General features: G+C 41.4%; 1 protein-coding gene across 5 annotated transcripts in view; it reads left to right on the top strand.

The window, feature by feature from the left end:
* Positions 1-14960, top strand: part of cep112 (centrosomal protein 112) — a 144387-nt gene that overhangs the window by 57077 nt on the left and 72350 nt on the right. The gene's annotated exons all lie outside the window — the stretch shown is intronic.

Consider the following 14960-nt stretch of genomic DNA (forward strand, 5'->3'; position numbering starts at 1 on the left):
CCCAAATGTCATATGTTCTTTCTTGTGCAGTTGTATGAAATAGTACTAAGATAAGATAAGATCACTTTATTGGCCATATACAATTTCTAGTATTAGGAATTTGTCTCTTTTCGCATACCCCACCTTGCTCTCCATGAGACACACAAATAGGGAGAGACGCTGGGGGTCAGAGCATAGGGTCAGCCATTTATACAGCACCCCTGGAGCAGTTGGGCCTTGCTCGGGGGCCCAATGGAGTAGGATTCCTCTGCCGGCCACGGGAGACGAACCAGCAACCTTCCAGCTACAGGCACTGACCAAAGTACTGCAACCTGAATGCAGTGCCTTAGATCGCTCGGCCATCCTGACTTTCTTGCACAGCCAGGAAAGTATGAAGCCTTGTATCTCTATAAACAAAATTCATGTTTATTCATTTGGATAGGGTTAGATTAGTCCAAGGGTGTTGTAAGAAGTAACTGACCCCATTAATAATAATGATGATAATAATTGCTTACACTTATATAGCGCTTTTCTGGACACTCCACTCTTTACAGGTAATGGGGAATCCCCTCCACCACCACCAATGTGCAGCCCCACCTGGGTGATGCGAAGGCAGCCATAGTGTGCCAGAACGCTCACCACACATCAACTATTAGTGGGGAGGAAAGCAGAGTAATGAAGCCAAATTCATAGATGGGGATTATTAGGAGGCCATGATTGGTAAGGGCCAATGGGAAATGTGGCCAGGACACCCCTACTGTTTTCAAGAAACACCCTGGGATTTTTAACGACCACAGAGAGTCAGGACCTCGGTTTTACGTCTCATCCGAAGGATGGCGCTTGTTTACAGTATAGTGTCCCCGTCACTATACTGGGGTATTAGGGCCCACATGGACATGGGTGAACACCCCCTGCTGGCCCCTCTAACACCTCTTCCAGCAGCAGCCTTTCCCAGGAGGTCTCCCATCCAGGTACTGACCAGGCTCACACCTGCTGAGCTTCAGTGGGCTGCCAGTTGTGAGTTGCAGGGTGATATGGCTGCTGGCTGCTGGTAACATTAAAGTTACCGTTGCTAAGGGAAAAGGTATAAGGATTAACTTTGTGACATTTGATAATTAAACATTTGTGCAACCAGAGCCTGATGTCATTTGAGAAAATTCACTGAGAGTCATTAAACAGTAAGCAAATTCCATTGGTCATTAAATGCAAAACTGTTCTTCATGCATTCAAATGGAAAATCAGTACATCACAACTTTGCTGAAAGACTAAAGTGAAATCCCAGTTCACCCCTCCTCTACCTTACCTGCAGACTCTTGGTATTTCATAGTGAAATGATGTAAAATAACTAGGAGGATTCCTCAGGAGCAAATATGCCCCTTCTCTCCATTTAAACACAGTTCATCCCTAACCGTCTTTGAACTCTCCAGGTAAAGTAGCATTTCAGATCCTATGTGATGCAATAAAAAGATAATAAGTACTTAGGAGAAACAGAAACAAGAAGATAATTGCAAGTTATAGTCAATATTTCCCAAAACCTGGGAAGGACCTCATTCTCCTGTCAGGCTGTGTTCCTGAGTCAACAGCATGCTATCTCTGGGCTCTGAGTGAACTTTCTCTGATGGTCTGTTATCACTAGCAAGGCAGATCTTTAGGAGCCCAGTTTAACCACAAGAATTTTGTGGCTGAATGTGGAAGTCGTTAGACATGGAAGCTTTTTGGGCAAAGCAGCTGTGATATAATTGTAAATGGGTGGTGGGGGCTCTGTTCTCTGACTTTTGTATACGTTGTTAAACCACTTTCCTTTCCCCTCCTGTAACAGCCCGGTGAGGAATACCCTCCAGTTCCAGTCTGAGTTGTTACCATTTTTCCGTATGTTTGTTGCAAATGCTATAGAACCTCATGTCCTGTTCACCCCAGCACACCCCCCTGTCCAAGGCCTTGGGGATGATGTCAGCCTTGCTTTAGTCCCACATATGATGTAATTGTTTACTGCTTGTTTACTTGGCTCTTCCTTGTGAGATATCACACTCCTTCAGGACTTGCTTTCCAGATTTAATTACAGTAGAGGAAGCATCAGCACACAGCCATATTTGGCGTCCAAGTTTTGCCTGACAAAACAGAAATTACATCATCTGTAATTTTGCCTGTTGTTGTGAAGATGACTGCGGCAGATACTGTTTGTCTTTGCACCCATGTCTTAATGCTGTGTCCACCCCATTTACCTCACTGTCTAGTGTTTCTTGCTCTGCTGTCCACTGAGTAGCCCGAGGGCCTGGTCTGTGTCTTGGAACAAGCTGGGCTCCCGTTCCACAGCAAATTTAATTGCACTTGAATCGCATTGAATTAACCATTATTCCCTCTATGGGAATTTGTCTTGGACATCAATGCTCACAACATATAACATATATGACGATAATACAATACAGCAACAGTATGATACCGTGATACAAAACATTTAACAACATTGCTAGGTGGGAGCTCAATCCAGTATCATAAAATTAAAATCAGACAATTAGCTGGTAAAATGTCTAAAACAACATCAACAACAATAGTAATGAGATCCCTACCTCCAAAACAATCTTTTCATTGTTCATTTCATTGTTCATTTCAAGTAAATGCTCCATTAGTCTTTATACAGAGGATCTGGTGCGTCCTTCCAGAGGGTAGGAGAGTATATTCTAAAGAGTGGATGAGAGGAGTCATCCAAGTTCTTATGTCTTAGAAACGCAGGGTGTTGTGCACAATGGACACAACAGGCGGTTCCAAACATGCTGCCATGATCTGAAATGGAAATCTGGGGCAGTTTTCCTTTGCTTGGACTTCAGTGATGCAGCCTGGGATTTCTCGCTCCGAGGATGACGGCATGCCGAATTCCTGTCGCACATCTCCCATAGTGCAAAGAGAGTGTGCGTCCTCCATCAGCCCGCTGTTTTTGGGAATAGTGTCAAGTTTTATTTCCAGGGAGTTCCTCCACTTCAGGGGTAGAATCGGGGGAACTGGGAGATGAGCCTAAAAGACTTTAGTGAAGATAAACAGAACGAAAGTGCAGATAAAGGATTAATAAAACCATGTGATTATTTGTGTATTGACAAATGACCAGATTTTATAGTTTATAAAGCAAGAAAGTGTTTTTGCACCATTACTGTTTAAAGTGTATAAATGGTACATGTCCCAAGCAGTAGCCAGTGTTGCTGAGTTTTTTCAGTTTCAGTGTTTCATGAGATTAGGACTTAAGGAATGTGCAGTGGTACTAAAATATGAGATTCCTGATCCTTTGAACTGCAGTACGTGGAGGATGAATGGTGTTGGGGTTGTGTACTGTAATCAGTTTCCTATCTCCTTATGACTTACAAAAACATTGTTGATGCCAAAACATGAGAAAGAAGCTTAGCAGAAAGCAAGGTTTCGCTTGGAAACGGGACAGGAAAAAGTCAGCAAAGTTGTTTATGCGAGCTGTGTCTTTGTTTTTGTTAGTCCTTGTTTTAAATTACCTCTGTTTTTATGTTAAGTATATCACAAAACAGATTAAGAGACTTAGTATTTTAGTCTAAAAAATCATTCAGAGCTAGCTTGAAATTGGAGTTTACTCTAAATTGATATGCACATTTATAATCAATTAATTGACTAAAATGTCAGTTATGTGTTTAGAAAAGTGTCTGACATTTGGCTGTTTATTTGCTATTTTTTTTTACTTTGACTTTATGGCTGAGTATTGCCTCTTAGCTAAAAAAAACATTTAATTTCAACCTCGTACACCATTTACATTTTTCCATTAAAATAAAAAATGTGCCACTGAAATTCTGTATAGGCATCTTTCTTTTATAATGTCATCGAAACGGTTTTGAAACGTTTAAAACCACATATCAGAGCTGTGTTTTCTGCTTTTTACAAACAGAAAGTTCAAGCATTTTCTGAAGACACAGACGCTGTTACAGCCTCCAGCAAGATATGTCACTCCCATACGCTGTCCACACCAGCGTGTAATTCTAACTTTAAACAATGACTCGTGGGTGTAAGGTGCCCTCAGACACAGGACTCTTGTACCTCAGCTTTTGCGGTACTCCACACATCAGAGGGAAATGGCCTGAATCCGCAGACATATATCTCTGAATAAATCAATCAGTATCAATAATGAAGCATGCAGCGCTGTGCAGACTTCAGAAAGGCAAGTGCTGCTTTTGGCACTGAGCTGACGAAACACTGTACGTGCTTCTGATTCGGTTTGTAAGCCGAAGCCAATTCGGCTTGCTGCCTGCTGTGGGCCGAAAAGGCAGTGCCCGTTTTCACCTGCAGCTAGTCTTAATGCACAGACCCTGACGGGCGACATGGTAAGTGCTTCAGCTTTAGAGCAAATCAGGGACTTCAAAGGAGGGTGGTAGCGCTCGTGTGGAGTGAATATTGCCCGATGGTGTGTCTAAAAAGACTTAGTGGCATTTGAAAAGATAGAACGATGGCGAGGTGGTGTTATTTAGCAGTGGACTTAGAAGCCTTTTTTGTCTGTTGATTGTATTTTTATTATTTTATTTGCTCATCACTATTAGGGACCATGAAGTGGTTTACAATGAAAGCCTGTTCGCTTTTTGTTTCTGCGGGGTATGTGTTTGCGGCAAGCATGCTGGATTTGTCCTTTCATTGTTTTTTTTAATGTTTTTTTTTTTGCATTTGAATTTCTTCATGCAAATGAAAACCTGAACGTAGATTTGATTTCTAGTTTCTATAGCAACAGCATAAAACACTACAAAGCCCTAAAAAAAAAAGAAAATACTCAAAAGTTTCTCTGCAGTTGCTTTCATCCCCGTGTGGCTGTAATCATCAGAGGAAATTAGCATACTGGGAAACAGAACATGTTGTGGAAAGCAATTGTTAATTGGGAGCGAGTCTGGCTGAGCAGGCGGGCCCTGGTTTGAGCCAGCGATAAAAACATCTCCCATTCAGGAGAAAGGTTCAGGCCATCGGCATTTCCGTTTTCCTCTGGAATCTGGCTGATCTATACAGAATCCGCACCACCACCAGTTCTTCTTGATCAAAACCATTCCTCTTTCAAGGTGCAGCGCCGTCCTGCAGCCTGTGCTGCAGTGCGGAGAGGGCAGTGCTACCTGCCTTTCATTAACCATGAAGGCGTCTGCTTCAGGGATCCAGGCCTCGCAGCAGGAAGCTCAGTGATGCAGCAGGGAACATCATGATGGCTAAGGCTTGGCGTTTGTTGGGGAAGATAAAGCAGAGGCAGGTGGGCAAGGCTTTAAAACAGGAGAGTTAAAGACAGAACATTAGAGAGATTCTGGGGAGCTCCTTCGGCTGAGCTTTGAGCCCTGAAAGCTAGTGGCACTTGTCATTCATATTTTAAGGGCTCTAAGATGAACAAAGCTCAGCTTCCAAGAGAGAAGTCAGCTTGTATGCAGCTGCTTTTTCCTCTGGTTGTAAAGCACGCTCGCACGCAAGAAAAGTAATTAATATTCACAGCAAAAAAGGAAACCACATAATCCTTTTAAATGTACACACTGCACAGATATTAAAAAGTGCAGGTAAAGAATTCTGGTCTATTATTTTTATTTTTATGACTATTAAAGTGGGTTAGGCACACTTAAAATGCATGTTTTAAATTCACAGCTTTGTTATAGAACAGCCTTCCCAACAGCGATTCACCATGCAATTGTGAAACAAAAGCCCCTTTTGATTTTTACACAGTGTGACCTTTTTTGATTTGGAGAGATTGGTTTGTGTGGAAATCAATAAGCTGATGTTCAATTGAAGCTGTCTTATCTCTCAGAACACTCCTCTACGCTATTTGCAGGTAGACTGGGAAGGATTGAATAGTAGAGCTCTTCTCATCCCACAGTAATTGAGCACTCTGATAGATGAATAAATTGCTTGGCTGGCACCTCAGGAGACTGCTATTAAGAGTATTTACTAAAACTAATGCAGTCTGAAATGAGTCTGACCAAGGATGATCCCCGAAAACGAGGAATCCAGGCCTGTGGTGACCTTGACATCCCTGATAGCATGATTAGCTTATGCTCTTATTTGCCCAGTCTGATTTGCTTTGTTAACAGTGTAATGGTTATTTGAATAGCCAAGGCTGTGTCTAACTTGCAAGTACATGGGCATTTTGCAGTTTGCATTTTTGTCATCTCCGTATCACACTCTTGTCTTAATGAGTTTTTGTACTCATTTAGACGCATGTTTAATTAGGCAGCCGATCATGACGAGTTGAGCTTCTTTGCACCCAATTTTTCTTGGGTACTGCACCTGTATTTCCAGTGCACACCAACACATTCTTAAGTAGGCTCATTATGTTCATGTGGTGGAGGTCTCCTCCATTACAGTGGGATTTTTACCAGCCCTGTCCAAGTGAGAGGTGTCAGGATTGAGTTAAATTGAACTGGAGGGGCAAAACAAATCTTCACATCTTTGTAGCTACTCAGGTCGTCTGTCAGGAGAACTGAGCTCCCTGAGACCAAGTCCCACCGATATTAATGACAAACAGAAAGGCACAATAATATACATTTTGCCCAGCATCAGGAGCTGCGCCTTTGCTGCCGGCTTCATGACATAGAGAAAAAGTAGCGTTGCGATGTTTCTGTACTACAAAGTGAAGTAGAGGAGATGCTTATAAACAAATTTTTATCCAGCTGAAATATTGCACATACTCTGGGCGCTGTGAGGTGAATTTATTTAGTGTGTGTATATATACTTAGTGTGGAAAGAAAGGCAGATCGAATCAGGTATGTGTTGAAGTGATGGTGAGTCATTCAGCACTGTAAACCGTTTGCAGGCTCGTGCTCGTCCTCCCCCGTGTATTTTTGAGGTCTGTGTAAAGAAAAGCATCCAAGAACCAGCTTTTATTTATTTCAGATAAATTTGCCTGTTCCAGGTTTGTTTCTGCCTTCCCAGTCTCTCTCTCCCCCTCCATTCCTGTTCGCTCGTCACAAGAACATCTGATCTGGAAGTGGCATCTCTACGCTTTTTTGAACAACTCACTGGCTTTGTTTTAAAAAGCATCAGAAGACTCCTAGAACATTGGGTCCTGATATGAGCGTTAAAGAAATTGAATCAGTTCCGTTCTTTCTTAGATCACTCGGTTTTGGTAACAAAGTCAAACATTCCATTTCCAGTACATTGGTTATCTACATTAATTTACAATGTGTTTTTCTCTTTATTAATGCATGATTGAAATCCCCTAACATGTGACTTCTACAAATCACCCCCTATACTAGATTAAACTGTTGATATGCAGCTATTGTAGTGGAAGGCAAAGTGAATCATCTTTTTTTTTAAAAAAAAGATTGACTTCAAAGTACCCCTGATAGATCTTATCTTCAGTGGCAGAAAAAAAAAGTATTGGAATATAATGACTTCTCCGTCTCCTGTAATACAATATGTAAAAATAGGACACAACCTTTATTGAGGCTTAATGAGATTTTACAGGTCTTTTTTGTATTATAAAATAATAATAATTGACAGTGATTTAAATAGAAAGATTGGCATGTCCTATAATTGGAGAGACAGACTAATTCTGCCCGATTCCTTTAAGAGACACTGAGCTTTTGTGCGAATCAATGGAAAACCAACCAGCTGTTTTTTGCTATGTGCCTCCTAGGAGCATCTGAAACCATTTAAATCAAAAGCAGTCACAGTTTCCACTGTGTGTTATAGGCATTCCACAAGCCCCTGCAGCCTGCTGGTCTGACTCTCTCTGTAGGGGGCACAATACAAAGTGGGCAGACAGCACACTGGTCTCCCTTCAGGAGACCTCAATAAAGGCACACAAGAATAGCCTTTGAGTCATCACCCTGCTCGGGTTAAAACCTTTCTGAACTTAGATAAGTCCTGCTCTTTCTTCCCTTTGTTTGAACCTTCCTTGAAAAATAAAGGTTTTAGCACGTACCTTTTTATACCCCAGCGATTATCATGGCCATTGTAATGGCCGACGGGGAAGAATAAATGTGCATGCGTAAATGCTTTTTTCTCGTTACTCCTGGAGCATTCGTCAATTTTTGTCTCTCCATTGAAGCTGAGGTCGAAAAGTGTATCTTTCATGTAAACACGCTGGGCAGGAGAACAGTGGAATGAGCAGGCTGTTTTTAATTAGATGGCAGTAGAAGACCACATTAAAAACAGTTGTGATCGTAGGTTCTTTGGAGAAAATATTTGTATTCTGAATAATTTATGATATTTAATATAAAACTCATCCACAAATTAGCTTCTGCTATCCTCGTGAATGTTTCTTCTGCAAAATGTAAAAATGTAACAAATCTGTACTGGAACCAGCTATAGTATATCTAATGAGATCCAATTACCCCTAGTCATTTCCGTATCGCCAATCTCAAAAAAGACTTTTAAAAATAACATCAAGTTGAAAGTGTTGCTCGGTGAATTAGTTTCAGTGCCAAGTCAGGTCAGCCCAGTGGGTCTTTTTCCGAGGTTTTGGAATGGAAGATAGAGGAATGGGGACGACATGGAGAGAGCAGGGGGCACGCAGGTGGTACTGATGAACTCCCGGACAGCTGTGGAGTGGATGCCTCTTCCTCCCGCACGGCGCTCAGTCGGGCTTGTTTTCAAGCCCCGCCGTGTGACTGAAGCTGTCAGCTGGTCTCAGGAAAGGCCTTCCTACCCGGTGGTCTGTTGTCATATCGCCTTTCACTGTGCGCAGGATCAGGAAGTCTCGTTAGATCAGAGACACGGCTGGGCGCCTTGCAATGTGTTCCCGCTTTGCTCTTTAATATCTAGCAGTAAGGCTGCACGACACAACCCTCAAGCAGGGGCTCAGGCTGGAGGGACGCAGGGCTGTGCTGCTTCTGTAACCTGGTGCTTTTATTCCCCTGACAACACCAGTGCTTGTTAAACTTTCTCTTTCCTGTTTTTCTGTTAACGTGCTTAGCTTTTCCCATATCTCTGGTCCACCAGACTGTTTCATTAAAAAAGTTTTTTTTTTTTTTTTCCAGGATAGGTAACAATACAGAATGGGATTTCCCTGAGGTTTTCATGTTTGTTTGGTGGGCCAAATTGGTTCCACTGCAGTTCTTGACTAAAATCGTTTTATCTGTAAGCTAATTTGCGCTCAATTGGATAATTCAAAGAACCTGACAGCTAGGGTCGGAGAAAATCTTATTTGAGAATCCTGATCGTGGTGTACAAGCAGGAAAGCAAAGCTGGAACAAGGAAATGTTTGATGGAACTTAATTTGATGGTGTGTATCATTGCTAATTTAGGATATGACTTGCAGTTTTAGTGCCCCCTTCTTCTCCTGACTCCGAAGCAATCTCTGATGGCTGCTTTAATCAGCTCCAGTGCTCTTGGCCCAGAATGACTGACATATGGATGTTAGCCTTTTTGATACCAGGCTGAACATATAACATAAACCTGATTATTCCAAATTAAGGCGTGCATATTGTAAACAGACAATAGCTCTGTTAATTATAACCTGACTGTTTTTCTATTTAATATCTATGACAAGCTTGTTCTCTTTGATGACTACAACCAGAGTTTGTGACCATGAGAATGTTTTCTATTCTCTCCTTTTCTAATTTTTGCTTTATTTTTTTGTCTTTTGTGATTCTTCAGAGTTAGAGCCTTTTTTTTCTTACAACAGTGTTTCTCACAGTCTCCGGGGAGGGAACAAGAGAGCTGTTTTGAAGGGAATAAATATTCCAGTTTTGCATTTCTAACTGCGGGATCCTTTGATCTGGCTTTGGGTTAGTTATCATTCCGTTTGGATGAGTTCACATTGTCTTCCTCCATCCCCTTGCCAGAACGAAACAATCTGCATACATTCCGTATGCTTGTAGACCTTAATTCTCGCCATCAAGCATTTATACTGTACATTTATACATGCTCACACAAGTGTATGTTTGCTGCCTGTATATGTACGTACTGTATGTGAACAGCTTAGCATCACCCTGAAAAGTAGAAGAGGAAAACACATTGTGGTTGTTGCGCGTTCTTCAGAGTGGAATAAACCTTTACTTGTTTCTTTGCAGCCAGCAGACACTGACACAGTTCCCTGCTTGAATTTCTGCTTTTATATACAGTATATACATATGCATATATGTGCTGGATATATGCGGTAATATGTAAACATATAGTTAAAGATATACAGTCTGGGAAACTTTACTTAATTCGCTCAACATTCTCTTCAGCTTTCTGGGATGGATGAGTATTCAATGAAATTATAGGGGGTGTTGAACAACACTTATTACACTTAATAATTTATTGGTGAATAATTTCATCACCAATGAAACATCCGGAGCGTCTGAAATGACGGCCAGAATATAGTGCTGTTGCAGTGACTCATAGTCCATACCAGCTGCACTTGAAATAGTGTTATTATAGACATCATATAGATTCAGTCCTTACATTACTCTTTGTCTTTTGAAGGGATACCATAATAGGTGCTGTGAATTAAAATGATCACATGGTAGTCTGCTGCCTTTGGACTTCTGATGCACAGTTTTATTCCCCACTGTGGACAGAGAAACAGATGTTGTGCTTATAGTACCGGTAAAGTGTTCAGTCCACTTTAGATTACAGGTGAATGTATTCTAAATCTAAAAAGAAAGGAAATTAAAGGATTTCTCTATGTTTTATCATTCATTTCAATATTGCTCATTTCTAATGATGAGGTTGGTTATGTGAAGGCACATATCGCAATTTATCTAGGGATCACTTGGTTTTATTATATTTTAGATAAAGCACACTGCATATGTTCCTGCCTTAATATGAGAACAGCTACAAAAGAGTCTGGAGTCAACGATTAGTAGCAGTGCCTTCATTATGTGGATACCAGCTGTGCGAATTCACCCTGATGAACTGCGGCATTTTCTGAACAGCCCTTAATTACTCTCTGCAGATATTAATAACACACTGACAACTTAAACAGGAATGAAATGAGTTCTTATGCTGTTCACTGCTGTAACCCTATTATGTTTTGTTTCATGTTTCTGAGTCTCTGTTTGTTTGCTTCTTTGTTTAAATTCGTGAAGATCTATAACTAATCAAGGTCATTGCTTAAGATTAAAGCCTTTTTTTGTGAGTCAGGCCAGTTCTGTGGCGTCTGCCTCAGGGAGTAAAATCAGACTCCCGTTACACAGGAATTTGATCCATTTTGACTTCAGCAATCTGTGGGCACATATTGCAGGTTTGCACTCAGCAAGGTAACAGATGTCAGCATCTGGTTTTGACTTGTATCCCAAAGTCTGCAGCGTGGAAAACCTGAACTGGCTTAGACTGCTGTGCAGGGGGAGTGAAATTGGAGATTTGCTTTGGATTTACACTTTCCTGAAGCATGATTTCTTTCTGTAAACAAATATGTGGGTGAGAGTGGACCGTCAGGGATCTGGGGGGTACAGGTGGGCTCAGCTTTCCAGTCTTCCTCGCCACAAAGTGTACAGGAAGTATTACTGAGCCTCTTTCTGACACTTGTGTTTTGCATCTCTCTTAATGTCTTCCTGCTACAAACCACGTCTCGAAGGTTAAGAGGATTTCCTTGGTTCTGTCTCCGTGCCTGTAATTTGGACCTCCTCAGATGCCACTTCCCAACCCAAAACCATTTTAAGCTGCTGACCTCAAAGCTCAGGCAGTTCCAGCTCTCTCTAACCTCTCATCAGGCCCAGAGCATCCTGATTGATTGTGACAATTCTGCCAGCTACCACTCTCCACACCCTCTGTCGCCGCCACCCACCTCACACACTGCTCTCCATTCATTTCTAGCAGGAAGGAGAAGAAACTAACAAAAACAGAAAATGGGTGAATCAAGAAACTCTCAGCAGATACATGAGCGGGAAAGAAAGTTCATTGTTGGGGAAAAAATATCCATCCAAATTGTTTTTTTAATGTTTCTGATGTTAAAGTGTTTTTTTTTTATGTTCAGAATCTGAAAATCTGTGTTGTGGCTTTTGATAGCAGGCCACAGAATAGACTGTAATGGAGGCCTTACATTTCTCTCTCTCTCTCTCTAAAAAAAGGCAAATTAACCATTAAAACTTGGTTGACAAATCCTCAAAGTTGAAGGGCCACCCAGCAGCTCTGAGCCTAAATATAGATCCTGCATCACTGAGAAATCAGCCCTTCTGCAGGCAGCAGTAGTATTGATAGATTGGGAGGGAGAAAGGGCACAAAATTATTCAAAGAGTTATGGCAAGGACTGGGACAAAACATGGAGGTTATCATCGCAGTTGAATACATCATATTGTATGGCACTGTGCAATATTGGTAAGATTTGCACTATAGAACATATGGACAAAAAGTTTGCAAGCGAGAGTAGGCCATTCAAACTATCAAGCTCATTTGGTTTTTAATTTAGTTGGTCCAGCTGTGTCTTGAACGAAGCCAGGGTGCCAGCTTCAACAGTATGACTGGGGCAGCTTGTTCCAAGCTCCCACGACTCTGTGTGAAAGGTTTAGATGCACTTCTTTTTTTTTTACCCTTAACCTCTTACCCCTTTCAGGTTGTGTGCAGGTTCATGATAAAAGCAGAGTAAAGTAAAGTGAAATCAGAGTAAGTCACGGCAGAGGGCGTGCATGTGCATCTGCAGTGCGGGAGTGGAGTGGGCAACCTGTCTCCTCAACTGGGCTGATGTGCAACGCACTACTGACAGTGCTTCCAGACAGGGTAAATCAAAGTACTGCAAATACCTCCGATGGGCGGTTCTGCGACTGACACATGTAGGACACACGGGCTTGTTTCTGGGCTTGTAGCTGTCCCATTTACGGTACTTGACATATATTCTTTGTGTTTCCATTGAGAGTGGCTCCGGCTTTTCCTAAACGAAGACATTTCCCCAACAAAAGCCACGAAACACAATTTAGTTTAGGAAAGCTTCCAAAGAGGCAAGTCTAGCCTTTTATGGCAACAGTAGAAAGAAACGTCAAAATGAAAAGCGAAGTGACTTTTGTGACTGAATCTTATAATGATGGGGGTTGACGGGGGGAGTAGACACTCCAAGGTGAGCAACTGGCAGACACAGAAGTATCCAGTTTTGTATTCGTGGAGTGCAAGAAGCTCCTCTCCCCTCCTGTGTGCTCATCACTCACACACACACCTCCTTTTCGGCGTCTGCCGAAGCTCGGAGCCTTTCATTGGAAAGTTTGTGTGCCGGTTGTCGTGTGAATGTTTTTGTGTATGTGTGTGTTCCACATCAGAGCTCCAGAGAAGGTCTTTTGTGTCTGGGCTTGCCCTGCAGGCAGTCGTGTTGCGAGGCAGATTAATAATTACAGAGTACACAGCATCGGGAAAAACAGTTTCTGGATCTTTGATGTCAGACATGAGAGAGACCAAAATTACAAAGAAAAAATGTTATAAAGAGGAAAGGTCCTACAGTTCCTTTTTTATTTTTAAGGCTGCATTTCCTGTTATTGTTAGTGTCTACTGTTTGGCAACACATTAAAAAGGGAATATAAAAAAGAAGGCCTAGTGCCGTTCCCAAGAGGGAGCCCAAGTTTGTCATAGCAGTGGCAACAGAGCAACAGAACAAAGGCACTATTTTTACTTCCTGAGTTGTGTGATCCGTGTATTTTTACTTTTCCAGTTACTTTGTAATGCAATAGGCAATATCACATCATGGGCCTTGAAACTAAACAGCACATGAGTTATTTTAAGTAGCGCTTATTGTATGTGTCGCTATAATCATGTGTAGCTGAAATCCTTTTATGAAGTTATGGCTAAAATGTGCAGTTTGGCTTGGATGGCCTCTGTACTGTCTCTTATTCTTTTTTTTTTCCTCTATGAAGATCTCTGTAATGTTTTCAAATAAAGATACTCTGGGTGGAGAGAAGCAGTTAGTGAGAGAGCAGTGTTCCCGGCAGAAAAGTGGCATAACTCTGAAAGTTATTGTTATTGTATGAAGGAAAGAGCACTAAGATGTGAGTAGTTGTGTTGCAGCATAGCAGTGGATGTGGTTGGGAGTGTGTTGTGTGGCTGAAGTCTCCTGAATACCTATTAGAAATGATGTAGAGCCATGTAGGACTGAGATTACCCCATGTAATCCCAGCCTGGTATCGTCGCTTGTCTGTTCAGTTGTATCTCTATAATGTTAAGAAATCAGCATATTGCTGTCACTGATATTTGTGACTATACAGCACATCAGAGTAATAAACTGTACTCTCATAAGGGGTGTGCAGATATTAAGTGGTTTTCCTTGATTGGCAAATGAAAGACAACTTGTGGTACTAAACCAGCAGAAAACCCTAGCCTTTTATCTTCTTGCCTTTATTCATATCTATGATATTTAATCCCAGCATAACACATTTCATTAAAAACTGAAATGAGATGTGAGAGCTGAGGTCGTAATTCCTTTCAGTAAATATTCATTTCTTCCAAAAGAAACTCTCGTATGCGGCTCATCTTGTAGTCTTAATACCTCAACATTCCATTAGGGAAGAATCTACTTTCTAATTCCAAAATACCTCTTAGATCCTGAACTCATACTCACAGCTTTTTTGTTGTTTTTTTTTTGTCCAAATGACTTTCTGGATTTTCTGTGTAATTCCAAGGATTATTAAAGGACATAATTCCTTATCTTCTGAACCATGTGAATAGGCTATAATGCCTTCCTTCCATTCTTCAATTAAGAGGGAATACTTTGTAGGTTTATCATGTGAAGACACAGTATCAGAGGTTTAAAGTATTTAGGACATATGTTTTACGATCTTATTAACTTTGTTTTGGTTGTAAAGTTGATTTGCATGTACTGTTGTGATAAAATCTTGAACTGTTCTGCTCTTTTCACTTGTTTTTTCCTTCCTTACGCAGAAACACACAATTCTTTGGTGATCATCCACTAAAATCTCAGCCTGTTTGTTATAACCGCCATCAAAACGGACACTGGCTTAGGTATAGAACAGCTGAAAGGGAAAGTCCAAGACCAGAAAGCATGGCGAGAGATGAATTAGCCTATAGAATTGCCGAGAGTCGGATCCGACTGACCGGATAACATCATCATCATCACTTAACTCTAATAGATCTGTTTGTAGTGCAGAAAGTAGTCT

Source organism: Lepisosteus oculatus, chromosome 9 (assembly GCF_040954835.1).
Source record: "Lepisosteus oculatus isolate fLepOcu1 chromosome 9, fLepOcu1.hap2, whole genome shotgun sequence".
In the NCBI taxonomy this organism is placed as follows: domain Eukaryota; kingdom Metazoa; phylum Chordata; class Actinopteri; order Semionotiformes; family Lepisosteidae; genus Lepisosteus; species Lepisosteus oculatus.